This window comes from Sciurus vulgaris, assembly GCF_902686455.1.
Source record: "Sciurus vulgaris genome assembly, chromosome: 12".
Taxonomy (NCBI): Eukaryota; Metazoa; Chordata; class Mammalia; order Rodentia; family Sciuridae; genus Sciurus; species Sciurus vulgaris.
This window is the reverse complement of record NC_136473.1, coordinates 72,195,172-72,222,196: the sequence shown is the minus strand read 5'-3', so window position 1 is coordinate 72,222,196 and position 27,025 is coordinate 72,195,172. Positions and strand designations below refer to the sequence as shown.

The 27,025-nt window shown below is 43.6% G+C and overlaps 1 long non-coding RNA gene across 1 annotated transcript; it reads right to left on the bottom strand.

Annotated features, from left to right (window-relative positions):
- Positions 1-23,795: 23,795 nt before the first annotated feature.
- On the bottom strand, positions 23,796-25,991 carry LOC306641112. The gene is made up of 3 exons (XR_013758033.1): positions 25,864-25,991; positions 25,320-25,494; positions 23,796-24,460 (listed from the first exon to the last, which is right to left on the bottom strand). It is a non-coding gene; the product is annotated as an uncharacterized lncRNA (long non-coding RNA).
- Positions 25,992-27,025: the final 1,034 nt, after the last annotated feature.

The following is a 27,025-nucleotide window of genomic DNA, read 5'->3' as shown; positions in this document are numbered from 1 at the left end:
CACTTTTCACTATTTATTATGAAAAGCTCTCAAATGTACACAAAGAAAGTACAAGAAATCCCATCACCAACTTCAACAAGCATCAATACCATATTCGTTTTATCGGTCTCTCTCTCCCCAACCCTCTGTTTCTCTCTTTTAACTAAAGCATGTTAGAACATATCCCAGATACAATATCATATCACTCCTAAATACTTCAATATGCATCTCTAAAAGAAATAAGGGCATTTTCTTACATAATCACAATACCTTTTCACATCCAACAAAGTAAAGCATAATTCCTCAATATCATTTATTATTCAGTCCATATTCAAAATTTCCTGATAGATTAAAAAATGTCTTTTTATAGTTCATTTATTGGAATCATGGTCTAAATGAGGTCCACATATTAGTTTTGTGACTTGTCTCTTAAATCTCTTAATCCAGGCTATGGATGTTCTCTTTTGACTGGGGTTTTTCTTTGCTGACAACCTGCCTCCAACTTCACAGCCTTTATCTCACCCTAGATTGGCAGGGAGCTAAAAGATTAGGAATGAAGTCTGTTTGGAGAGAAAGTAGGGGGATGGAGGAGTATTCAGAGTCCTCAAATCTTATAAAAAGAAATTCCTAGTCAGTTTCAAGAGAAACAGATTAGAGTAAGAGACTCTTAATAACTGGAGTTGACCTGCATGCTCTCCTAACACCTAAGAATGACAAGAATTTACCAAGATCTTAAGAGTTGGATTCCTGTGGGAGGGCCAGAGAAAGGAAATCAGGGTGAATCTGAAAGACAGCACAAAAGCACAGGCAGGACTAGCCACCTATGTTCAGGGCCCAAAACAAAATAAAAAGCCTAGGCTTTTCAGGGTAGCAACAGCAGAGCATTAAACCAAGCATGGGACCCTGGCTGAGCACAGAGACAGAGCACAGAGACCTGTGTGACTGCACAGGTGGCCAAGTCCAGGAGGCCCCAGGGAGCTGTACTACAAGGCAATGCTTTGCCAGCATGTGTCTGGTTTGCATTTCAGAGGAATCCTTCCTGCATCTGATAGCTACCACCAGCATCTTAGATTGTCAGGATGCTTAGCAGGGATGAATGGCTTCCAGAAGGTCATAGATCGATGCTATGTAATTCTCAACCAGGGGTAGTGGCGGGTCTGGAGCCTCTAGCTTTTACACTAGACTACATGAGCACGGGCTGTAGGGTCAGAAAGTCCAGCTTCATTTCCAGGCTCTGTTACTTACTGGTTACTGTATAACCTCAGTCAGTTACTTGACCTCTTGGAACTTGTTTCCTCCTCTATTTTATGTGGTTAAAAGAAGTACCTTGGCCTATACCCAAAGGACTTAAAATCAGCATACTACAGTGATGCAGCCACATCAATGTTCATAGCTCCTCAATTCACAACAACCAGATTGTGGAACCAACCTAGATGCCCCTCAATTGATGAATGGATAAAGAAACTGTGGTACATATATATAATGGAATATTACTCAGTCATAAAGAATAATAAAATTATGGCATTTGCAGGCAAATGGATGAAATTGGAGAATATCATGCTAAGTGAGATAAGCCAATCTCAAAAAACCAAAGGACAAATGATCTCACTGATAAGCAGATGATGTTACATAATGGGGGGAGGGAGGGGGCAAGAATGGAGGAAGGAAGGACTGTATAGAGGGAAAAGAGAGGTAGGAGGGGTGGGGGGGGAGGAAAAAAATTAACAGAATGAATCAAACACCATTACCCTATGTAAATGTATGATTACACAAATGGTATGCCTCTACTTCATGTACAGAGAAACAAGTTGTTCCCCATTTATTTACAATTAAAAAAAATAAAAGTATCTACCTCGAGGGTTATATGAGGATTAAATTAGTCCCTATTGGCTGACACATGCCAAGCACCACGTATTTGTCCAAACAAATCCAGAAGCTAGAGATATATGGGTCCTTCTGTTTTCTGTTGCTATAACAGAATACTTGAGACTGAGTGTTTGTAAAGAAAAGAAGTTTACTCGGGGGTCATAGTTCAGGAGGCCGAGGCATCCAAAGGAAGGCACCAACATCTTCCCTTCTAGACAGGGCCCTGTGCTACTTCAGCTCGTGGCGGAAAGAAGGAGTAGCAGGTACACGCAGAAGAGAAAGGGGCCAAACTCCCCAAGAGCTAACCCATTCCCCTGAGAAAGGAATTAATCTACCCATGTGGGCGCCACTGCCAACACTGCAACACCAAACACCTCCCAATAGGCCCCGCCTCCCAACACTGCAACAGAATGAATTTCCAAGATATGAACTGTGGGAAGACATACTTACACCACGGCAGGTCTCGATAGATACCTGACAATAATAGAACCGACAGACCAAGAATGACTCTGCTCTTTTAGGGGACAGAGGCTGTGCCTGGCATCCTGATTCTGCCCCCTACAACTTACACAATGATTATTCACTAAATCAGTGTTTATTGAGCACCTAATATATGCCAGGCATTTACTGAGTAGAGAGTGAGCTAGGTATGGTTCTTGTCCTCACAGTGCTGATCATCTAACTCTATTTGTAGAGTTAGTCCTGTCCAAGTCTAGGACCAGGTCCAGCACCCAGTAGGAGGAAGATGAGATACCCTCAGCCTATAGCCCACTTAAGTATCCTGATTCCTTGTTACCAATCTGCTCTGCGATTTGGACCAAGAACCTGCCTTGAATAATTCAGCATTCGCCCACTAAAATCCAACCTTTTATTTCCTGTCCCCAAACCTAGACTTCCCCAGCCTGAGTTCCTATACTTGCTATTAAAATCCTCAAGATGCTGTGAGCAGCTTGGCTATCTGCCCCGCCCCCACCCCCCCCACCCCACATACACACTCGGAGGGGTTCTCTGGATCTTGGGTTTGGTTTGGGTCATCCTTGGTTAATAGTGATTACATCACACATTTACCATCCCAGGCTGGGACCTTGTGTGTCCATCTCTCCCAAAACTAGTCCCTGACCTTGTCCTCTTGTCCTGAACACCTTCTCACTCCTTGACTCCTCACAGTTGCATGGATTTAGCTTCCCACCTCACCAATACTCAAGCCCCAGATCTGAAGAAGACAGGCTGCGGGTGTTGGGGGAACCTGTACAAATGTCGATCTGACATTGAATCCAGACTCTTCCTTCAACTAACAAAATTCTTGGCCCTCTGCCAAGGCCTTGAGGGATAGTTTGTGACAGGATGGCCACAGGAAGATAAAGTGGGGTCTTTGAGGTAGAGGGAGAGTGATGGGTGAAGACACCAGCTGCTTTCCTGATGGCAGGTTCCAACCTTGAGGCCATTGTGAATGCAGGTCCCCCACCTCCCCTGGCAGCCTGGGGACACTGGCACACAGCCATCCTGGCTAAAGGCCTCCATGTGACTAGACGCTTCCAGGTGATACTAAGTGTCAGGCAGAAGGCCAACAGGAGTTTTCCCACACTCTTCTTGTTCCCCAGATCTGCATTTTAGGATTTCTGAAATGGTGACACTGGGGGACAGAAAAGTTTCTCCAAGGTCATTTTGAAAGAAGCAATTTATATTCATTTCCCGCCTTAGGCCCCTGAGCCATGGTAAGTTACGGAGCTGCAGGTCCTGTTGATGGAGTATTATGGGAATAGCAAGGAGCCAGACACCACAGGAGTTATACCAAGAAAATCAGAAGGACTTCACTGTGTAAATCTGGGGTTGTCTCTGAATCCTTTGGCCCAGGGAAGGGAGAACAGAGCCCAGACTGGGAAGAGGCCAAGCAGGAGGACAGACAATGGGGAAGGTGGCCAGGGCATGACGCCAGGACATTCTATCCTGTTAGGCCATTGCGTCCCTGCAACTTCCAAATATACAACATTCATCTTACAGAAACTCTAGGCCTCTGGGTGGGGAACAAATGGAGTCAGTCTTTGGGTAACTTTATTTTTTTATATATATAAGCTAAGAGATTTGAAAACAATTGAGCTTGATATCTTAAAGGACCAACTAACAAATTAATTAATGAACAACAACCAAAGCCTGGTGAAGGGGAGGGAGGAAATAAAAAATATTGACTTTCCTAAAGCATATTACAGTTTAGAAGAACAAAATTTTAACATCCCAGAAAATAAAACAAGTGTTCAGAGAGACAGAAATACTGATTCATAGGCGATACAGGACACAGGGGACACATTTTTCCTGTGAGCATCAAGGAAAGGTAGAATTTAAGCCTGACCTTGCTGGTTGGAGGATTTAGACAATGAAGCACCTACTAGGTGCCAGGCACTGTGTGAAAAACTGGGAACCCAAAGATGGGCACCTCGTGGGCTCGCTCTCCAAAGAGGTGCTCATAGTCTGGTGTGGGCAACAGAGGTGTGAACAGAGCAGAAAACTGATAATTGGTGTGATCACCCTGCGGCTGGGGAGGTAAGCAGAGGGGGTGTGTGTGGTGTGCAGAGAGAGAATGAGCTTCTGGATGGGCTCTGCTACGGACATGGCATTTGGGCTGCATCTTCAGGCCTCAGTTTAATCTGTGGACTTGGAGAGCGGGCCTTCTAGAGTAAGGAGTCCAAAGGCACAGACACCGCAATAAAGTCAGGGTGAAAACTCAGAGACGTCTGACAAGGATGCTTCTAGGCGTGGCAAGTGGACAGCACAAAGGTCAGGCAAGCCTTGAAGACCAAATTAAGAGGGAAGTGGGATAATGCTGACATTTCAGAAAAATTCCTCCCTGGAAGAAGGGCATCTTATTGCTTAGAAAAGTCAGAGAAAGGGGGATCAGTTGTGGGGTGGCCGGGTGGTTGAGGAAAATGGGTCACAAAGACTTTTAATTAGGGAAATTGCAGCAGTTCACAGGGTGTTCATAGTCATATGTGGTACTCAAGGTGGATTAGAGGCAGGAGTACCACTGGGGACTGGGGACACCTTTAGGAGAAAATGCCCATGAAAGCTATTTATTTTAACAAATACTTTCCCCCTCAGAAATGCCTTTCATTTGGGGACTGTCAAATGGCAGTCATTTCTGTTCCTTTCAATTTCTTTTTCCTCTGAGTCAAAATGAATTCTGCCTATCGAAAAACATCAGAAATGACTTCAACTTTTTATCTTCCAAGACCAACTTCAGAGTGTGGTGCTGCTCCTGGTTCAGAGTGAAAGGGAAGGTCTGTGGTTGCCACAGTGCTGTGAATTTTCTAGAAATTTGAGATCAGCTGGCACAATTGTGTTTGTCTAAAATAACAAAAGCAAACATCCCAGGCAATCCCCACATTCTGCGTAAGGGGGCCCTTTGCCCCACTGCCTAAGCAGTTAATCCAGACTTAGATCAGTCTACTAAATGGACTTCTTTGAGGCAACTCTGTCCTCTGAGGAAAAGCTGAGCTTTAAGAAAAAGGGCACAGAGGCAAGTGACTTTTGTTCTAATGCCAAATCCCTAGGAGACTGGTGCTTGGAATGTTTACATCCTCCTGACTTCTTACATGGTTTCTCCAATTCTTACACTTCATACACCAAGAGCAAAGCACAGCTTGACCCTGGATGAGTATGTGGTGGGTCTGCCAGGCTGGCCTGCAGCTCAGGCTTTGCCATGTGCACGGGCTGGTTAGTCAGGAGGCTGGAGCCGAGGGCAAATAAGGTCGAGATCTTAGTTGAAATTCCTGTAAAAAGCCAATTGGCTGGGCACACCCTGCCCTCTGCTCCCTCTGGCCCAGGTCATGAAGGGGACTAGGTGAGAGGGCATAAATGGCTCACTGCAGCCCAGCCTGCTCTGCTCTCTAAAATTGCCTTGCATGTCCTGAATGGTGGGCCAGTAATTCAGACTCCAGACACAATGAGACCTTGATTAAGCCACCTTCTGGAAAGAAAACACCATTATACCTTTCAGCTATGATATTTTTCCAGCTCTCATTAGTGATGTGAAACAGCATAGCAATTTTTAGCAATTTTTCTACTAAACAGAAAACATTTTGTCCACTACTCCTATCCAAAATACCTGCCTGACAGCTTCAATTTGCCCCGAATAATTTTAAGTCCATAAGGTGAGGCCACAATCCCTCCCCACTTCCTCTTTCTTTTCCGTTCCCCTCACTCACCAAGGTCTCTCCTCCCCTGGCAGATGCTGGAGGCCTTTCTGTTCCCTAGCAAACCAGGAAAGGCTCCTGTAATGGTTGTTTGTACTCATGGGTTGACAGGTTGCCCTTTACAGCAATATCTAGGGGAGGAATTTGGTGCACAGGGTGAGGTCCTGTCTGCCTCCCCGACTTCCTCTTTCTATACCCTTTTCCTCCCTCACCATGCAATGATCCCTGTCACCATTACTTCAACTAGATGTTGCATTTCAAGGCTTTTCCTGGGAGGCTGTCAGTAGAGTTGCTGTTAAAGGTGGGTAGTTTGAATCACGCTAAGCGAAATAAACCATCCCCCAAAACCAAATTCCAAATGTTCTTTCCGATATGTGGATGCTAATACGCAATGAGGGGCAGGGGAAGAATAGAAGTTCATTGGATTAGACAAAGGGGAATGAAGGAAGGGAGGGGGGATGGGAATAGGAAAGACAGTAGAATGGATCAGACATAACTTTCCTATGTTCATATTGAATGCACGACAGTGTAACGTCAGTTCATGTTCAACCACAAGAAAGGAAGTTATACTCCATGTATGTACGCTATGTCAAAATACGTTCTACTGACATGTGTAAATAAAAAGAACAAATGAAAAAGTTGTTTTAGAGGAAAATAAATAAACAAATAAGGTGAACACCATGTAAAAGTGACCCCAGAGAAGTCGCTCATCCCACTTTTCATGTGAGGACACAAGAAGATATATCTATGAACTGGAAAGTGGGCTCTCACCAGACACCAGATTTGCTGGTGCCTTGATCCAAGAAGTTCTAGTCACCAGAATGGTGAGAAATTAAAAGAGAGAGAGAGAGAGAGAGAGAAAGAAAGAGAAAGAGAGAGATTAGTCTGGAACCAAATGAAAACCATGTTGAAATCTAGCTCTGCTAGTTACCAGCTGTGTGACTTGGGATAGATACTTCACCCTTCCAAGCCTCAATTTCCCCTCTGTAAGGGAAAATCCATATACAAGGCAGTGTTGCTGTGAGGACGGAAGACAATGCATGTTAGCACTCAGCCTCACCTGGCCCACGACAAATGTCATCTATGATTATTTATTAGGTAATTGACACGCAAAAGGCTTTATTGTACTGTAGACATTCATACAACTTGCAAGAGGAGAGAATTCTCAACTGATTTATTATCCAAAAATTCAAACAAGTAAAAAAAGCATAATTGTTGACACTCAAATTTCTTATTAGGTTTTCTACATTTTACTATATACACACATACATACTTATTTTTGACCCATTTCAATATATAAAAAATCTCTTGAAAATAAGGACATTCTCCTACATATTCACCTTTACTAATAAACTGAATAATGTTCACCTAATATCACCTATTCCCAGTCCACTTAAAATTTTTCCAAAATGTTCCCCAATATGTCTTCTAACATTTTTTTCTCCAAACAAGATCTAATCAAAATTCTTAGATTGCATTTAGTGGACTTGTCTCTTTATTCTCAAAAGCATAGATGTGGAGAAATGTTGAGGACAAGTTTGTTGGTGAAATCAGCTACTTGAACTTTTGGCTGCTTGGTGGAAATGGCTGTGTGCTCCATTGAGGCCCACTGGGTGAGGCCACACTTATTAACACAGGTCCTGTGATATGGTTACATAATTTAGTTTGTTGAACTTGTTGGTTATTAGCTTTACTACTTAATTACTTGAGCTTAAGGGCTCTTCTATTATCTTTATACTCCCCATCTCATGCAGAATCTAACACACAGGTGGTCAATAAAAATGAATGGACTGGGCGGGGTGGCGCACGCCTGTAGTCCCAGCAGCTTGGGAGGCTGAGGCAGGAGGATTGTGAGTTCAGAGCCAGCCTCAGCAACTCAGTGAGATCCTGTCTCTAAATAAAATACAAAATAGGGCTGGGGATGTGGCTCAGTGGTTGAGTGCCTCTGAGTTCAATCCCCAGTACCAAAAAAAAAAAAAAAAAAAAAAAGAAAGAAAAGTGGCGGGGGGATAGAAAGAAAGGAGGGAGAGAAGGAGGAAGAAAGAGGGTAGAGTAGGCAGGGGCAGGCATGAGCAGGCAACTGCTCCCAAAACTCTCTACTCGCCTGGGAAGCACCTGCCTTCCTCTGATTAGGAGATATGGTTCCCTGCTGTGTCCAAGGACGCCTTCTTCCTCCACAATCTCCTTTCCCATTTTCCCACCTTCCCACCCTGAGCACTAGTTGGGCTCCTTTGGACTCTGTTAACTTTTATCTTCTGCACATCCCAGAGAGATTGACATTCGACATTATTTTTAAATTTATCTACACTAGATTATCTTTTCCTACACTCATTTTCCCAGTACTCTGGAAGGCAGCTTCCACATGATTTCTACATTCAGTAACAAAATTCCTGATCCCAGAGCAAATTGTGAGAAATACAGTTAGGAGAGCCGGCACAGCATTTATAGAAGACAAGCTGAAGGGAGACGATGCTTTGGTTAGATCCCATTCTCAGTGGAGATGTTCTCCAAATACAACCAACAAAAGTTTGGTTTAGGCTTCAGGGTCAAACGATGGCTTCTATTCTGTGTAGAGAGACCATCGACTGAGTTAGCTGGAATAGGCCAAAGTTTATAGAGTGAAATTTCTCCATACCCTATCTCTAATCTATCTCTAAAATTTCAAGTTTAACAAAATTTTGAGTTAAATCAATGATGAGTTAAATAAAACTTTTGAGAAACAGAGCGAATGGATGCAAGAACCTCTAGCTTATCTGCATGGTGGACTGGCTAACTCTCATTCCTGTTGACCTCGTTGATAAGCTTCTTTGTCACCTCTCCTTGCCTAGGAGTTGGCTTCTATTCAAAACACACAAGGCCATTTAATTATTAATCTGTGCAAAACATTATGAGGGAAGTTAAACTGTTGAGTGTGTATGTATGTGTACACACATGGATAATTTCTTGATTATCTGACTGTTTTGTTTTGCTGTTTATTTTTCTCTGCCTTTGCTTCTCTTCACTTGTGCCAATACCTATAAGGTGATTATTACTTTTTGGTCCCTCTCCCATCTTTGTGGATGTATGTGGAATTGTTTGTCAGCTGTGGAGGGCTCATGTACACAAAAGAATTGACTGACCTTGGCCATGGAGTGCAGCCTGTATCTGTGATCAGGAAAAAGTTCAGTGTTTGTGTTTGGTGATGGTTTTATGCCCTGCTGCCAGTAGAAAGTATTTTTATAGGGCTTGCTGATGGCCCAGGGCTCCAGGAACCATCATGATTATTTAGCCAACGATTTTAATGAGTCCATATAAACCCATTCTATTTTTATATTAATAACAGGGAGGGGGAAGTTGAAAGATTAAATATAGAGGAGGATGGGTTTTAGCTTCACTGGTCAGGGCCACTGGGAATTGTACAGAATTAGATCTGGCCTGTTGTTATTTCCTTCTTCCTAGGCAGTTTTTTTTGTTGTTGTTGTTGTTCTTACTTTTCCATCCTTTTGTCTCCTTTCCTCTATTTTTCTTTCTTACTTCCTAACTTTCTTTTTCTTTCTTCCTCCCCTCTTCCTTTCAACTTGTGTCACATGCTCACTAGGTATTAGGTACAGTGCTAAGTGCTGGGGATGCAAAGAAGAAGAACGCATGATCCCAGTCCTTCTGGTACGCAATTTAGTGTGTGAGGCAGAGGGAAAGAGATCATGGCAATACAATGGGTAGTGACAGAGATAAGCCAGGATGCTATGTGAGCTCGCTGGAGCTCAATCGCCCCTAGTCTATCTTGGCTTGGGAAAAAAGTTGGGAAGTTTCCTAGAAGAGATAACTGGGTGATTGACTGGGAGTGGATCTAGGAGAGGAGCAGGGTCAAGGTCTTTACCCAGCAGGTCAAACATTCATATGGTTTAAGAGCATTGAACCAAGGCATTGAGATAGAGGGCTTTGGGGATGTGGGTCTTCCATGGATGTATGACAATAAATTTTGATGTCACTAGGTATGGTTAGGGTCACAGTGGCAGGGTAAAAATGATGTTTCTTGCTATTCTGGAAGAGTGGAGGGGACCCCCCCCCCCCCCTTGAAATACTGGGCACATTCTAAGGTGCCTGTTCAGATGTTGGATACAGGGAATGTTAGCAGAAATCAAAGTCAAAATGAAAGAAAGATCATGACCTTGAAGGCCATTGCATGATATGTATCCTGGTTAATCTTGATCGTCAACTTGACTAGATTGAGGGACACCTAGAAAATGGGTAGAGGACCCTTCTGGTGCATCTGTGAGGGTGCTTCCAAACCTGGGCATGTGGGTCAGCAAACAAGTGGGGAAGATCTGCCCTGAGACATGGGTGGCATCACGCAATAGGATGGGGGTTCAGATGGAACCAGAAAAGTGGAAGAAAGGCAAAGCTCACACACATGCACACTCAACCCTTCTTGAAAAGGTGCATTTTTTCACTGCCATGCTGCCTGTGAACAGCACTTCAGATTCTTTAACCCATGAACACAGAGTGCACCAGTTGTTCTCCAAGGGGCTTTCAGGCCCTTCAGCCTTGGACTGAGACTGCATGATTGTTCCCTCTTTTTCTGAGGTTTCCAGGTTCAGGGACTGACCAGCTACTGACTTCCCTGACTCTCCATCATGCAGGTGACCATTCTGAGACTGTCCAACTTCAGACATGTGAGCCAGTCTAATAACTATCCTCTTATAATTTTATATATATTCTATTGGTTCTGTTCCACTGAAGAACCCTGACTAACACAACATGTGGGCACTCAGGGAGAGTCATGTGAGGGAAGTAGGCAGGATGTAACCCCCAAAGTGTAAATGGAGATCAGTCTCACCAGGGTTGGGTAATGAGGGTTAAGGAGGTAGAGGAGGACTCCCAGCCTGTGAAAAAACAAGGCCTAACTTGTGCTGCAAGTTTTATGGAGCTCAGGATTCTGGCGGAGTTCTCTGGCAAGTAGGCAGGCAAGTGGTCACAACAGTTCTTGTGCTCTCCAAGGACTGAGTGCACCCTGCTATACTTAAAGCAGAAGATTTTTACACTCAGGAAGGTGAAAGGGACTCTATTGAGAGAAGCTTAATCTCTGCTCCTTGGAGGTCTCAGGCTGATAGCAGAAAGAGCACATATGTGCCAGGAAATATCATACCCAAGGATATCAACTGCAATATCCTAAATACACTGTAATAACTGAATACACTGTAATAGCCACAGTGTATTCAGTGTCAACTCAGTGGCAGATTTTCATATATTATTTAAATCCCACAATGACTATATAATGATACCTAATGATGAAAGGAACATTAGGGGCTGGGGTTGTGGCTCAGTGGTACAGCGCTTGCCTAGCATGTGTGAGGCACTGGGTTTGAGTCTCAGTATCACATATAAATAATGAATAAAGTAAAGTCTATTGACATCTAAAGAAATATTAAAAAAAAAAAAAAAGGTACACTAAATCTCTCCATTTTACAGGCTGGGAAATCAGTTTGGAAGGGTCACGGGTAGGACCGCCATAGAGTCACGTTTGAACCAGCTCATTCTAACTCTAGAGCCCCTGATCTCTATTGCTCTCCTCACTGCTGGAAGCTATTCAGTGCAGCTCCTCTTTCATCTGACCACGGGACCACAGCCCAACAGAAATGGTGATGTCTCCTAGATCTAGGCCCTAGAGAGTGATGAACTGCATGTCTATAGCATTATTAATTATGAAGATGCCTAATTAAAATGTTTTCAATTCTGTTAAGTGTAATCTTAGTGTGCCCCAATAATATTAGCCAAGAACATAAGAAACAGATTAGAAAACAGGTTCTTTGAAGTCTATTACTTCAGTTGTTGTTGTGGACTGAATGTGTGTATGCCCCCTAAACTTACAAGTTCAAGTCCTAACCTTCGCCGTGATGGTAACTGGAGGGAGGACCTTTGGAGGTATTTAGATGAGTCCTGAGGTAGAGCTCCCATGGTAGGATTAGTGCCCATATAAGAGAGGTTTAGAGAGACCAGAGAGTGCTCTGTCACTCTGTCGCTCTCTGGCTCTCTTTCTCTCTCTCTCTCTCTCTCTGTGGATACAAACTGAGGACAGGTCATGTGAGGACTCAGCAAGAAGGCAGCCATCTCTAAGCCAGAAAGAGAGTCCTCATTAAGAACCGGAACTGGTGGCACCTGAATCTTAGATTTCTAGTCTCCACAACTGTAAGAAAATAAATGTCTGATAAATAATAAATAAATGTCTAATAAATGTTTACACCTCCCCGTCCATGGTATTTTGTTAGGGCTGCCTGAACTAAGATAGTAGTTCATATCCACAACTGGGCAAATACTCCCCTGTGCATGCCTGTAACATAGATTCTTAGGGTGTTGCTGGCCATATTTTGAGGCCCCTCACTCACATTAGATTTGTATGCTCTTTTTCTCATTGGTATTTATGAATAATTTATACAATATCTTTTAACACTTTCTAGAAAAAATAATGAGTTGCATTATCTTTTTTTTTTTTTTTTTTTTTTGTGCCAGGGATTGAACTCAGGGGCACTCAACCACTGAGCCACATCCCCAGCCCTATTTTATATTTTATTTAGAGATAGGATCTCACTGAGTTGCTTAGTGCTTCGACACTGCTGAGGCTGGTTTTGAACTCTCGATTCTCTTGCCTCAGTCCTCTGAGTTGCTGGGATTACAGGCATGTAGAGCCACGTACTTTATGATTCTTCAACAGATGAGGACCCTTTCTAGTTCAGTGGCACCCAGGTGAATGAAGAGGGAGGTATACCGGTTGTTTTAGTCAGCTTATCCACTCTGTGACTAAAAGACCTGACAAGAACAGAGGAGGAAAAGTATGTTTGGGGGCTCATGGTTTCAGAGGCCTCAATCCATATATAGCAGGCTCCATTCCTTGGGGCTCAAGGTAGGTAGAACATCATGGCAGAAGAGTGTGGCAGAGGGAAGTGGTTTACCTGATGATCGGGAAGCAGAGAGACACTCTACTCCCCAGATACAAAATAAATACCCCAAAGGCGTACCCCCAATGCCCACCTCCTCAAGCCATCCCTACCCACCTTCAGTTACCACCAGATAATCCTATCAGGGTATTAATTCGCTGATTGGGTTAAGGCTTTCATAACAATCATTTCTCCTCTAAACCTTCTTGCATCATCTCACACATGAGTTTTGGGAGACACCTCCCATCCAAACCATAACACAGGTGGCCCTCACAACTGACAGGAGAGTAGGAGCTGCACAAACGAGTGGACTGTCCACTATTCTTCCTCTGAAGTCGTCAATTGCTCTGAGAAAGACTCTGATGATCTCTGACCAGCTGTGGTTTGCCAGGAATTTGCCATGGGAAGTCTAGTATGTGGTCAGGGGCCTACAGCTGTGGTACCACTGTGGTTGAGGAGAAAGGTGTCCTGTAAACACAGACATGTGGAAAGCTGTGGAATGGGAAGGGACACCAGTGCACCTCAGACTTCCTTAGCAGCCAAGGGCCTCTTCCACCGAGGTCTCTCTCAGAGACCTAGTCATGTTCATCAAAGTCCTCAAAGAGGAGGAATCTGAGAAGGTCATTGAGCCCAGTGCTTCAGTCTTTCTGGTTCATATTTAACCTGAACATTTTATTAAAGAGAAGGTTCTTATTCAGTCAGTAGGGGGAGGGCTCAGAGCCTGCACTGTAACAAGCTCCCCCATGCTGCTGGTCTGGGACCACAGTGGCAATGGAGGATTTGTTCTACCCCTTGGAGTCAAGGTAGGTTACATTTCAATGACCATCTTAGTCAAATAAGAATCCCTCCTGCAACAGCAACAAAAAAAAAGGTAGTTATCTGGTTTAGCAGCTTTCTTACCTTTTAGAACATCTTTCTTAGCAAGCCCAAATAAATCACTTTAGCTTCAAAGCAGTTCTGTCGAGTTCTGCTCTTAGTGGAGAAGGAGATGTAAAGTAGCCCCCTCCCATATTATAATCCTTAGTTATTTAAAGATTACTAAGTCAGATCTATTTTTAAAAGCATTCTTCTCTCGGTTCTTATGCCTGCTTTATGCAGTTTGGTTAGGAGGAATGAAACTATGGGGAGCTTTAGACTAAGGAATTGGTGTTTAGAGCATGCATGTGTCTGGTCATCCTGTCACAACCTCCTCACACAAATACTACCCATTCTATATCCTCTATTTTTAAATTATTATTATTATTGTACCAGGGATTGAACCCAGGGGTGCTTAACCACTGATCCACATCCCCAGCGCATTTTTAAATTTTTTTTTCAATTTTGAGACAGGACTTCACTAAGTTGCTGAGGTTGGCTTTAAACTTGCAATCCTCCCGCCTCAGCCTCCTGAGCCACTGGGATTACAGGTGTGCACCTCCATTCCCAGCCCATTCTCTATTTTCAAGGAAGGGCAGAAGTTATCCAAGTCAAAATCTGAAGAGAGGATGAAAATCTCCATTGAATTTTTAGCATCACCACCTCACCTATTGGAACTTGAGCAGGGTGTCATTCACAAGTAAAGTGATCTGCTTTGGGTTTTTTCTTTTCTCCCTGACTCTAAATTGCACCCAGTTGAGGGAATTAGAAGCAAGAATTTAGCCATCTAGCATGGCCAGGCAAAGGAGCCTGAAAACCCCACAATACAGAAGAGAATCAGCAGGTTGTGTTTGAAGTTCCAACAGTCTGTGATAGGTGCCAAGCCACTTCCCTCTCTGTCTTACGCCCCTGAACTCTGCTTCTTTCTATGCCAGCTCTTTGTGCCATTGTGTGACTTTAAACCAACATGTATTCTTTCTCTGGAGCAATTGTACTTCTAAATCTTTCTCTCTGAGGATGGGATTAGATGTGTCCTTTGGTAGAGAGGCTAACAAGTCACCTGGTGACAGGTTCTTTTATGCACCTGCCTAGAAAGGCACAGTGGCGCAGATGGAAACATTGCCTGTCACTGCTCAGCTCACCATGATATCCTGGGGGCAGGGCTGAACTCCTTCAGGAGAAAGGAAGGAGAGAGGAGGAGGCCCCCAGGAGAGCCTGTGTAGTCTATAGATTTCCAAAGGGCAGGGGTATCCAGAGGTCTGCTGTGACCCTGACCCCAGCCTCAGCTTCAGAAGGTAAAATGAGGACGGTGGTTGTAACTCAGCAGTAGAGCGCTTGCGTAGTATGTGTGAGGCATTGGGTTCGATTCTCAGCACCGCATATAAATAAAATAAAGGCCCCTCAACAACTAAAAAAATATTTTTTAAAAAAGAAGATAAAATGAGACAGCCTGAGCAGGGGACCCCCTGAGGACTTCTGGTTATCCCGACAGCCTGCATGGAGGTGCTTTGCATGGGGAGTATGACTCACCAGTCTTGGTCATGACTCTGGGCCCAGGATTCCAAAATTAGCAACCAGAGCGTAGGCCCACAGAGTAGTTAGACACTTCCCATTCAAAATGCTCAATGGGATAAATACACAGAAAGGGAAGGCTAAAACAGCTGTCGGTTATCATAGCTCTTCTACTTAGCCCGCAGAATATATTCCTCTCTGCTTCCCTGTTTACATTTCCCTTTCTGAAGAGCATATTCCTCTTCACTTCACCATTTACAGCCTGTTCATTCATCCATTCAAATTTTTTTTGTTTGTTTTTGTAACGCTGGGGTTGAAACCCAGGGCCTCATGCATGCTAGGTACGCAGTCTACCACTGAGCTACATGCCCAGCTAAGAATTTGTATTGAACATCTTTCCCATGTCTAGCACTGTTCTAGGTGCATGGGAGATGTCAGTAATGAGCAGTCTTCAGTTCACCGTTCAATGGGGAACCTTGGGGCAGTGACTTAATCTCTTCTACTGTGATTTCCTCATCTGTAAAATGGCGGTAACATACTGATTCATTGGATAATGCACATGTAGCACTCATCAGAGTACCTGACACTTAGTAGACATTTAATTAGTACTCGCTGTTAGCTTCTATTGAGAAACAACTGGTGTGCAACTAAGATTATTGGTGTCCTGTTGTGCCTGCTGGCGCCATTGACAAATTGTTAACTTGGGAGCTTCAGGTTTCAACAGTGCCACAGCTGGCAACATAGCCACAGCATGCATGGGACTGGAGATGCTGAGTTCAGCATATGCCTCTGTTCTATTGGTCAGACCTCATGCAGTCAATCTGCAAGGAGCTGGGCAATCAATTAGTGCCTGAAGAGGATGATAAAGATCGATCTAAAATATAATTTAATTTTGTAGTCATCATTCATTTCCTCTTTATTGTGGGGAACCACCCAGACAGCTGCACAATGAAATAAAGCTTGGGAATGCCAAGGTGTGTCAGTGGTTGTAGTCTCACGGTAGCAAGGGAAAGGTCAGATTGCAAAACCTGTGCCACCTGCCTTCCAGGCCTGCAGCTTCTCGGGGCCCCTGTTCCTTCCTGGGGCCTTCTCCTTGGTGAGCTTTCTGGACCCCTGAAGGCACTGATAGTTTCTGCTTTGCAGGCTCATATGAAACTCCGTACAGGTGTTAACAGATTGTTGACAGTTCGTGGTATTGTAGCTATGTGAGTTCATGTGAGTTCCTGAATAGATCCTATTTGTTTCTGTACTTCTGGTGGCCCTTCCAAGAGTTCCTTTGGGCTTGGAAGAGGCAGGCTAGACCCTCTGATTCTCCCAGTAAGGACCTGGGCTGGTGGTGGTGATAGTAAGGGATTGGAAGACAAAGTCATCTCTAAGAAGCTACCTCCAGTTGCCTGAAATAACTGTGCGACTAGCTGATCACTCAACCCCAGTAACAAGAGCAAATCTACCTAGGCAGGGAGAAAATGCCTACACATCCAGAGAGGTAACTGCTGTTTAAAGTAGACTTAAAACAGACAGAGGAGCGCTGGGTCCTCTGAGCTTCCTTGCAGGTCTGTGACTCTAGGAATGCAGCTACTTTGAGCTAAAGATAGCTGGAAGCTGTGCTGAAAAGCCTCAGGGGCAGAGGAGAAAAGAAGATAAAAAATGAGATGGCCTAGGAAGTGACCAGGGAGAGTGAGAAGAGCTTTGAGATTTTTCCAGTTGAGACTTAGCAGCACTAAGAGCGCTTTTTTTTTTTTTTTTTTCTTTTCAGCATTGCATGGTTCACCTCTCTAAAAGTCGTTTAGAAATTCACCACTATCAGATTTAAATCAGTTTACCAATCTGGCTAATTGGTGTGGTTTGAAAGTAGCAACAGGACAGGTAATCAGAGATTTGGATCCAGAACCTCTACCCTTCGCTGTGCCTGAGTTCCACATCCAGCAGACTTGACTTGAACTTTCCCAACTTTTGTAATCTTGCAGTTGCCTCCTTTGCAAAGCTCACTAAGCATTTTCCTGTCGTTCTGCAAGGTTTTCTTCCTGTGCTATGGTGTGATGGAGTCAGACAGGGTTGGCATGATATTTGCCACTTGTTAGTTATTAAACTTGAACAAATTTAACCTGTCAGAGCTTCAGTTTTTTCATCCATAGTATGGAACCAATTAGCCTCACTGTCGAGCTACTGTAAGAATTAAATCTGTACATGTATACCTGATCCTAAAAACTGTAAAGCTTTTGAACAGGGATTATGTGTACATTCAGGTATGCCATTTAGTAGATATGAGACGTTGAACAAGTTATTGTGCTTCAGTTTCATCAACTGTAAAATGAAGAAAATAATACTACCTACTTCTATTTATTTTTTTATCTTACTTTTTTACTTTTTGTGGTGCTAGGGATCAAACCCAGGACCTCAGGCCTGCTAGATAAGCACTCTACCACTGAACCACATTCCCAGTCCAATTCAATGGTTTTTGATAATGATTAAATGAGTTAATATGTGTAAGATGCTTGCCATAGCAATCATCAGGTGGTGTGTGCTATGTCTTGGCTGTTAATATGATTATGTAACATACCAGGTAGAATATCCAGCACTAAGTAGTGCTAAAAGCAAATTGAATCTTCTGTCCACCGACACCTTGAATTCTAAACTTGCTATGGGTGCTCTGGAGCTCCTTCTATTCTAGCTGTCCTGTTTAGCAGACTTTTCCCAGCTAACATGAAACTGGAGTGTTGGTATTTGCCAGGATCAGACCCATGTTTGGTGGCCCAGGTAGGTCAGCAGGTGCATCCAGAGGAGATGAAGGGTGAGAAGGACCACCAATTTTTACTGACTTTATTTATGCCTGTGGTTCTAAGCTTGGGGACACCTCAGAGAGGGAAGCCACAGTGTATGACTTGGAGGTTCCGCTTAAGAAACAGGCAAGCATCCTGCCTTTCTGGAAGGAGGTATCCCCAAAACAGAGTTTAGCTCTACATTTTGTCAGCTCTGGAACATGCCAATGGAGGCTCTTGGCTAGCTTCAATGGGGATGTTTTTCTAAGCCTGCAAAGCAAAGTAGGTGACAACAACTTCCAGTCGCAAGGCTTTGGCTGTGCATACAACACAAGGTTTCCGCTTGCTGTGAGGGCTACTGGTGCTTTGCCCTCCAGGGAGGACTGATTCTGGAAGGCTGCCCTGGGGGGAGGGGAGCTAGGCTGCTGGCCCAGCTGCCCGCTACACTGGTCCAAATCGGCTGTGCTGGGTCTGCAAGGAAAAGGCATTCCCACAAGTCAGCAGAATCAATCACAGATTGAGCACTGCCCTGCACAAGGCACAGTGGAGGGCACAGTGGACATGGCCATGAACTCAAGGAGTTCACCAATCTGCTGGGGAATTCAGGAGCACTTACAGAGTAGACTAATAATAGGATATCTGAAGTCATCAGTTTGTCCTTGTGGATATCAGTGACCTGTGAGACTCTTTACCCTCCTGAGATTCTAGGTACAACCAAGCTTACTGGCAGAGGCATGATAATATCTGCTGTATGCCAGACATTCTTCTAAAGGATTATATAGGTATTTCCATTTATTTGCCACAGCGACTTTTGTAGTAGGTTTCAATATTCTCATTTTCAGATAGGGCAACAAGGGACAGGAAGGTGAAGGGACTAGTCAAAGATCATACAAGTAAGAAATGATGGAGTCAGGGTTCACATTCTCTGGTTCCAGGAAATCACACTTTTACCCTCCTGGTTCAGTTACCTGGAGTCAGGAAAGGTGGCTCTGGGAACCACACTGGAAGACATTTCTTCTTCTAGGGTTGTGAGGGACCCACTGGTGGCTTCAGTTGATGGGGTTTAACCCTTGAATTTAGCACCGTGTCTGCTTCTGCCCTTGTTACTGAGGCTACTCATAAGTCTTGCATTTAGTGTCCTGAAGGAGAATTTGTTCAGCTTGCCCAGGGTCCAGTCAGAAGAAGAAAATGTCTTAGGGAATAGGTCTCGTGCCAGACACCTCAGAGGCTTTTGGTCTGCTTCCAGATAGCTGCCATTACAGAAGTAGATGCCAATGCAATCAGTTGTGACTGGAATGGTAGAGGTGGCATGGTAGAGAGGTAGCAAATGGTTCATTGCAACCTGGAAGAGCTTGTGTAACACATGAATCACAAAGGAGGGACATGATAGCTCTATCTTCCTAATCATGCTGAGTTGCTGCTTGCTGCTCACTCAGAAACTGTAAAAAACACATGTTTGCAGAAGGTATGTTTATAATATTGATAATACTACTGAAAAATAAATCTATCCAACTATCCAGCCATAGGCGATAGGTTAAATAAATTCAGGTGCACTCAAACACCAGATTACCATATAGTAATTGAAAGCAATGCTATGTAAGTATATGTTTTAACATAAAAAATATTTTTCCAATTTGTTGTTAAATATCAAGATCGACTTGAAAAATGGAATGGATAGTCTGATTCTATTTTCATAAAGAAAAAAAGTATTCACATGTTGTTTCAGTCTATTTTTTTGTTGTTGTTACTATAATTGAATACCACAGACCAGGGGATTTATAAAAAATAGAGGTTTATTCAACTCATGTTTCTGGAATTCCAATAGCATGGTGCCAACATCAGCTTGGCATCTGGTGAGGGACTTCCTGCTGGGTCATGACATGGTAGAGTGTACCGCATGGTGAGAAAGAGGACTCTTGTTAGCTCCAGTTTCTCTTCCTCTTATAAAGAGTGGTCCCCATCCCCATGACCTCATCTAATCCTAATTACCACCCAAAGGCCCCATCTCCAAATACAAATAACACATGACTTTAGGGATTACGTTCCCAATAGATAAAATTTGGAGGATACCCTCAAACCACAGCATGTTTATAGAAAACATCTTAATTTATACACATAAAACATTAATAGAAGTTATTTCTGATAGGAAGGATTACAAGTTATATTAAGTTCTTTTGTTTATTTGTATTTACATTTGGCTACAGAAAACTTGCACTTCTTATACAATAAACCTGTTATTTTTTAAAAATCCTAATGCTACATCAGAAATCACCTTAATTTTGTAAAAAGAACCATCTCACCTTAAATACAAAAAAACAGAAGGATTTCTTGTTCTCTCTCCTCTTCTTACCCTTGTTTTTGGTGGAAAGCAAATACTGATCATTGTGGAGAACAATTCTAGGCCCATAGTTGACCTGAGAGTCAGAATATGAGAGCTGAAAGGGGCTTCGGAGATCATCAGGCCCAATTCCTTATTTGGCAGATGAGAAGCTGGATCTAGTGTCTTAGCTTATTCCTGTAAATGGTGGGCGGCAAAACTTTGGCCAGAATCCAGGTGCTAAGATTCCCAGTGCAGGACATTTTCTACACCGTCATGTCAGGCCATTACATTTCCCTCGCTGACGCACAGAGAACATTGGGATGACTCTGCAGGGAGGTGTCAACTCTAAGCATAGGAAAGACCATGAGACTGAAGATGGTCAGTCACTTCTGCAGCTCTACTCAGGGGCCAACTGCAGATTCCTTAGAGTTAAGACAGTATCATGGGTGACAGGAAAGTAATTATTGTAGTCTCTTCTGGAGATCTGCTACTTGGAAAGCTTGTACATGATTCACATGAAGGCAGAGGCCAGGTCACAGTTTCTCCTTCTTTTTCAATTATTGGGTCATAAATGCTACTTGAGATATTTTCATTCTTCTCCTAACACTTATCTTTCTGAAAAGTAAAGCAGTAAGCCCTTAACCCTTGTGAAACCAACTTCAGATGTTGCAATGAAAATATTGCATTGCCAACTTTTCAGCAGAATTCTTGGCACCAGCACTATCGTGTTAGTTAAGACTTTCGGTCGAACACATCAGAACTCCCACGTGAACTAATTTAGGCAAAAGACGGACAGTACTAGCTCATGAAATCCATGTAAAAGTTGAATATCCAAACTAAGCAAAGGCCAGGGGACCTTGTGTCCTGGCCTCAGGAACCACAGGAACCAGAGACTTGAGTGCACCAAGCCTTTGTCTCTGTCTCTCGTCTCTTTTCCTCACTCATGGGTGCTTCCTTCTCTTTCACTGTAGATAGGCTGTCTCCATTTCCATTGGCTGTATTTCCATCTGTCTCCATCACCGGAAATGAACTTAGCCAATGACTTCTCATCTGCTCCAAGTTAAGACATCCCTCAAGAGGGCCAGTGTGGATCAGCTGTGACCAGAATACTGGGTCATATAAGATGAAAATTCCAACATGAACACATTGTTTGCCCCAAGGAATGAATGTACACCCCAGAAGACTGAGAGGTATAGGACCAAGACATGGCTATGCTCTCCCCCTAACTGTTCTGAGAGATAATAAGTTTGATGAGAAGGGACTGACCAATTAAATGGTAAGTGAGAATCCTCAAGAAGTCAAATAAAAATCCTGGCCAAGAACATCCTTCTTTTTCTTCTTCTTCTTTTTTTAAACGTTTTTGCATCCATCTGGGGTGGGAGGAACCTGCAGTGAATCTCTGCTTGATTTGGCCCCCAGAGATTCACACCTGGGTAATTTAGGACCTGAGTCAAGTTTGAAGAACTGCGCTCCCTCTTCCCAGCCCTCTCTTTAGAGAACTAAACCATGGGGGTAACAATCCTGTAATTTTAACTGTATTTATAAATCCCTGATTCTTTATGTAGTGTTCTTTTTTTTTTTTTTTTTTTCCTACATGCCTCTTAGTCTGAATGTTGCTATTTTCACAGAGGAAATCAGAGGAAAGAGACTGTAATTATAGGTCAGACACCAGCTCCGGAAGCAGTGAACACAGCAGAGAGATGAGGACTCCCTGCCCTCTTCCGGTGACACCCTGGACACCTCTCCCTTCTGTCCCCAAGCCTGGGCCAGCGCTTCACCTCTTTATCCCTATGTTTTTGTTCCCTTTTGCCAGCCCCACATATCATGAGGCAAAAGGGGAAGGTTAGAATTCAAAGGTAAGAAATTAAAACTGCACGATGCTTGGGCAGGCCTGCCTCTTGGAGATGATTCAAATGGAAAAGAAAAGAAAAAAAAAAAAGCATTTCAGGTCATTGGCCTTTTTAAACAGACCGCCGGCAATATTTACTCCTCCTGAAATAGCACAGTCACATGAAATAAAACCGTGTTCCGTAAAGCCTGCAAAACAAAAGGACAATTTATAGGCTGGCACGCTCACTGAGGGCTCTCTGTTTGCTGGCTGGGTCGTAGCCTCTACCTTCTGGCTCCTCTGGCTACCTTCTGCCTGAGGCCTGTAGGACACCCAGCCGGGAGGGTGGGGAGGACAAATCAAGTTGCCCTGGAGTCCCTCCTCAACTTTCTCCCCCTTAAATAACTGGGAAAGGTATACCAAGAGCCAACAAGAATTTGTCGAATGTGGCGTCTACCACAGAACCAGTGCCAAGGAGTCCATGACATAGATGTCACTGGAGCAGCTGCCAAAGGCGCCCATCACTCCCAGCATGGCCATTTCGTTACCTCTCTCCTTTATCTGCACTTCTTTATCCATTTGCTCCACATCTCTTTTCGTCTCCCGTTCACCCCCCACCACCCTTTCTTACATTCCCCTTCGCCTTCTCTCTTGACCTCTGTTCTGTTGGGGCCCCTTTAATGAGTAGCCCAGCTGTAGCCTGGAAGGTCTAAAGTCACTGCTAATGTGGGGTTAATGAATGTATAGTCTCCGGTCAGGTCTCCCCACCGAGACTCAGCCTTCACTGAGGACCCGAAGGTACTTTCTCAGGCCCACTCTTCAAATCTTTCCTTCTTTGTTGCCCAAGATCCCCTTTAAAAAGCCAAAAGTCATTTAAAACCTATATTATATTTGTGAGCACCTTGTGTTTCTCAAGGCCTTTCACATCCACAATTTCATCTTTACATCACCCTGGGAGGTGGGCAGAGCTGGTGAGGAATCAGAAAAACAGATTCAGTAGTATGCCTAATCAGAGGACTGTGGAAAAGAAAAAAAATGAGACTCATTCCAGAGAAGAATCGCTACCACTTACAACGTGAGCCCGCATCCCTGGCTTATCAAACATTGAACACTTTGTTGACAATCAAGTTTTTCACATGCAACTTCTTATAAGCAGTTTTTCCTAAGTGTCTAAGTTTCCTTCTTTTACATCAACAATCTAGCAGGTACTGGCTTCATTTTCTTTTGCACATGCCAAAGTGTATAGTAAGTGGAAAAGGCTTAGCCAGAGATGTATATGATGTATTCCATTTTTTTCAAATGGTTGAAAATTATGACCATAAAGAAAATTACTTTTTGGCCTCTGGTGAAGTCTATCAATTAGTCAATCAATAAGTACCAAGTGTTGGCACTGTGCTAGATGAGGTTGGAGGTTCTGGTGATGTTTGTGGCAAAAGGAGACCTTTTGAAGGAATGCAGCAGAAACTTATGCTTTGACTTCTAACAGTGGCACCAGTACTTCCATGTCAAAGGGCTGCTCTCAGTCTCCAGGACTGCTTTTGCCTGGGGCCGCAGAGCACTGAAGGGCCTGGACTTAACCTGCCCAGAGAGCAGCTCTTACTGACAGATGCAGAGTATAAACACCACACTCTGAGGTCCGACTTAAGCTGTCACTGTCCTGTGGGACTGAGCTCAAGTTACCCTCTGTGAACTTCACTTGATTTCACATCCTTTTTTGGATTCCACATGTTCCCTGTCCTACTTTCTCACTCCCCTACTGGTTTTCCCTTTAAAAACTCACTTTTACACCAGTTCTCGTTTTGGGATGTATTTCGGAGAAACCCAGCCGAAGATAAAAGTTGTGTTCAGTCTTGGGCTTCCTCCCAACCCAGGTCTCTAGAATCAGGGTAAGTGAGAGAGATGGAGAAATGGAAGACCAGATCTGCCTTCAGGAACCAGAGAGATGTGACTAAAAGCTGATGGTGGAGACTTCCTACAGACCAGGAACAAGAGCAGCGCTCGGGTAGGGAGAGAGGCGATGTCCCCAAATCTGGACAGAACCTATCTCCACTGCAGGGAAGAGAGGACTGATGGATTTCTAGTTCATAGAAAACCAAAAGACAGAACTGAGGCAGAACGACATACTCAAAGTGGCAGAGGTAGCAGCTGTGAGGTTCTTCTTCCAAGTGGCTTCTGAGGAACAGATAGATGTCCATGGCACGTCTCAGCACTTGGGAGCCATCACCTGGGATGTTCAGAAATAACTGGGAAAGAAATAAAGAACCAATATACGCTACAACATGAATGTACCTTGACAACATATGTTAAGGAAAGACACAAAAGACCTCAGATCGTATGGCTCCATCTATATAGAATGCCCAACAGGCAATCCATACAGACAGAAAGCAGATTTGTGTCTGTCAGGGGCTGGGAGAAGGTGGGCACAGGAAGTCACTCTATGGGTGTTGGGTTTCTTTTTCAGTCATAAAAATGTGCAGGAACTAAATAGTAGTGATGGTTATAAATCTTATGAATATACTGAGTCACTGAATTTACACTTTAGAGGGTAAATTTTGTGATACCTAACTATCAATTGAAAAAGAAAAACTAGGAAATTTGGGGGTGGTGGAAAAAGGGTTGAGGCCTTGATTTGACAGGGGAGGCTGTACATTAGTAAAAAATTTTGTTATTAATGTTACTACTACCCCTTCTCTGGTTGCCCAAATGGTCCCTCATTAAGCTGGTGATGGTTGAGACCACAGTGATGCGTGAGGCATACTGTATATAACTCGGTGGTAAGTTGTGCAGCACAAATTTTTGGTCCTGAAGGAGATTTGGTTGTATGGGTCATGTACTGTACAGCCACTGTGTACAGGTGGTATATGTGGTGGCCATGGCTAGTTTTATATTTTTCAAACATTGACATTTTAGTATCTCCACTGCTCAAGACAGCACATTGGAGATTTTCTTCTAATTATTTCATGGGTGCCCATCCTGCATCCCCAACTACGTGTCAACTTTTGGGGAGGAGAGGTCATGTCCTTTAAGGCAAAGGAATTTCCTCTTTCTTTCATGGCCTAAGCAGGGCACTTTTGGTGCTTCCTGACATGGTGATCTCCCTACCTGAAAGTAGACCAGGGCACCAAGGCCTACCCTTTGAGGGTCTTTACCGTGGACAAGGCTCTCTGTTCTATTTCCTTCGAATCTCCCCAGATTCTTCTCCAAAGTTCAGGGTTGCTTCATGGATCCAGAGAGTGGCCTCATTTCTGTCCTGATACTTCTTGGCATCATTTGATCCCTGTAACAAGAAAGCAGGTTTGATTTCTGGAGGTCATTGGACACCTGATTTTTCTTGGTGACATTACTCTCCACCAAGGAGTGAACTGATTATGATAACACAGTTGATATTAACTCCAGCAACACTGAGGCCTAAACACTAACGTCAGTTCAAAAGTCGCTCAAGTTTTCTTGTTCACGGGAAGAAAGAAGAGCTTCCAATGAAGCTCCCTCCATCCAGTTCCTCCTGCCTTTCCTAAATTTGGGGGCCTAAAACAAGTCATTTTCTGAAACTAGTTAGTTCCTTTTCCTCTGAAACCATGATCAGGAAGGCAGTTAACTTCCCAATATTCCTGTGTGTAGTGGGGTGGCTCTACCCTCCGCTCCTCACCTCCATGGGGTGAAGATCGGCACAGCCCACCTCTCCTCCAGGGTCTTTACTTCATAAGGACTCTGTCTGCAGGAGCCCAAATTGGTTGTTTACTTGGAGGTCTGGATGAACAGGGATGCCATTTCCTGGTTCCAGGGCTGGCAGTGTGCCTGCCCACCCGGCTACTGGCTTTGAGCCAGAGATGGCCCGAGGTTCAAACATTCTAAGCAGGCACATTCTCAATGTCCCTGAGGCTGGGTCACATCTGGACTGAGTTTCTGCCTCTTAAGTGAGTATGTGTGTTTGTGGTTTTCTGTGTGTTTCTGGCTTGGTATATGTATATTAAGGGTTGCAGTGTTTGTGTGGATGTATGGGTGTGTGTATTTTGGCAGTCAAAGAGGGTAAGTGCACATGAAAACTGGTATTTATAGTGAAATAAATACCAACAACAAAAGAAAAAATATATGTAAAAAGAACCACCCTATTATCACCACAGTAAGCATTTTTTCATGCATCTCTTCACACACATACATGTGTGTATATGTAATTCTCCATTAGTGTTATCAATATACTGGAAGTCTATTTTCTAAGCTAATACTAATGGGCAGTTACTGAGTACTTGCTATGTGCCAGGCTGTGTTGTCCCTTAACATGGATTAATCTCATTTAATCCTCATGATTTAATCCTTTGAGGTAAGTGGGTATTATCACTATTCCCATCTTACAAGTGAGAAGATGAAGCCTAGAGAGAATAGATAAGGTTAGTCTCCAGTGAGTGGCCATGGTAACCTTGCCAAGAGGTCAGAACTGGGATTTGGACCCAGCAGACTCCAGGAACTGAATTTGACCACTGCCAAATAGAGTCAGGTGGCAGTAAGCAGCACAACTGGACAAGGGTCCTGGAGCTCACCCATTCATTAATTCATCATTTACAGAGTGCTTAACATGGACTAGGTCACAGAGGTAAAAGGGTGAACAAGATACAGATCTTGAGACTCAAAGTATTTTGAGGGAGACAAATATATAAATAAATTACACAATTTGTAGGAATTGAGCAGATTACCAAGAGAACAAAGGAGAAGCCATCTGTTATGATTTAGGTTAGGTGTCCCTCAAAAGCTTATATGTGAGACAATGCAAGATAGTTTAGAAATAAAATGATCGGGTTATAAAAGGTTTAACC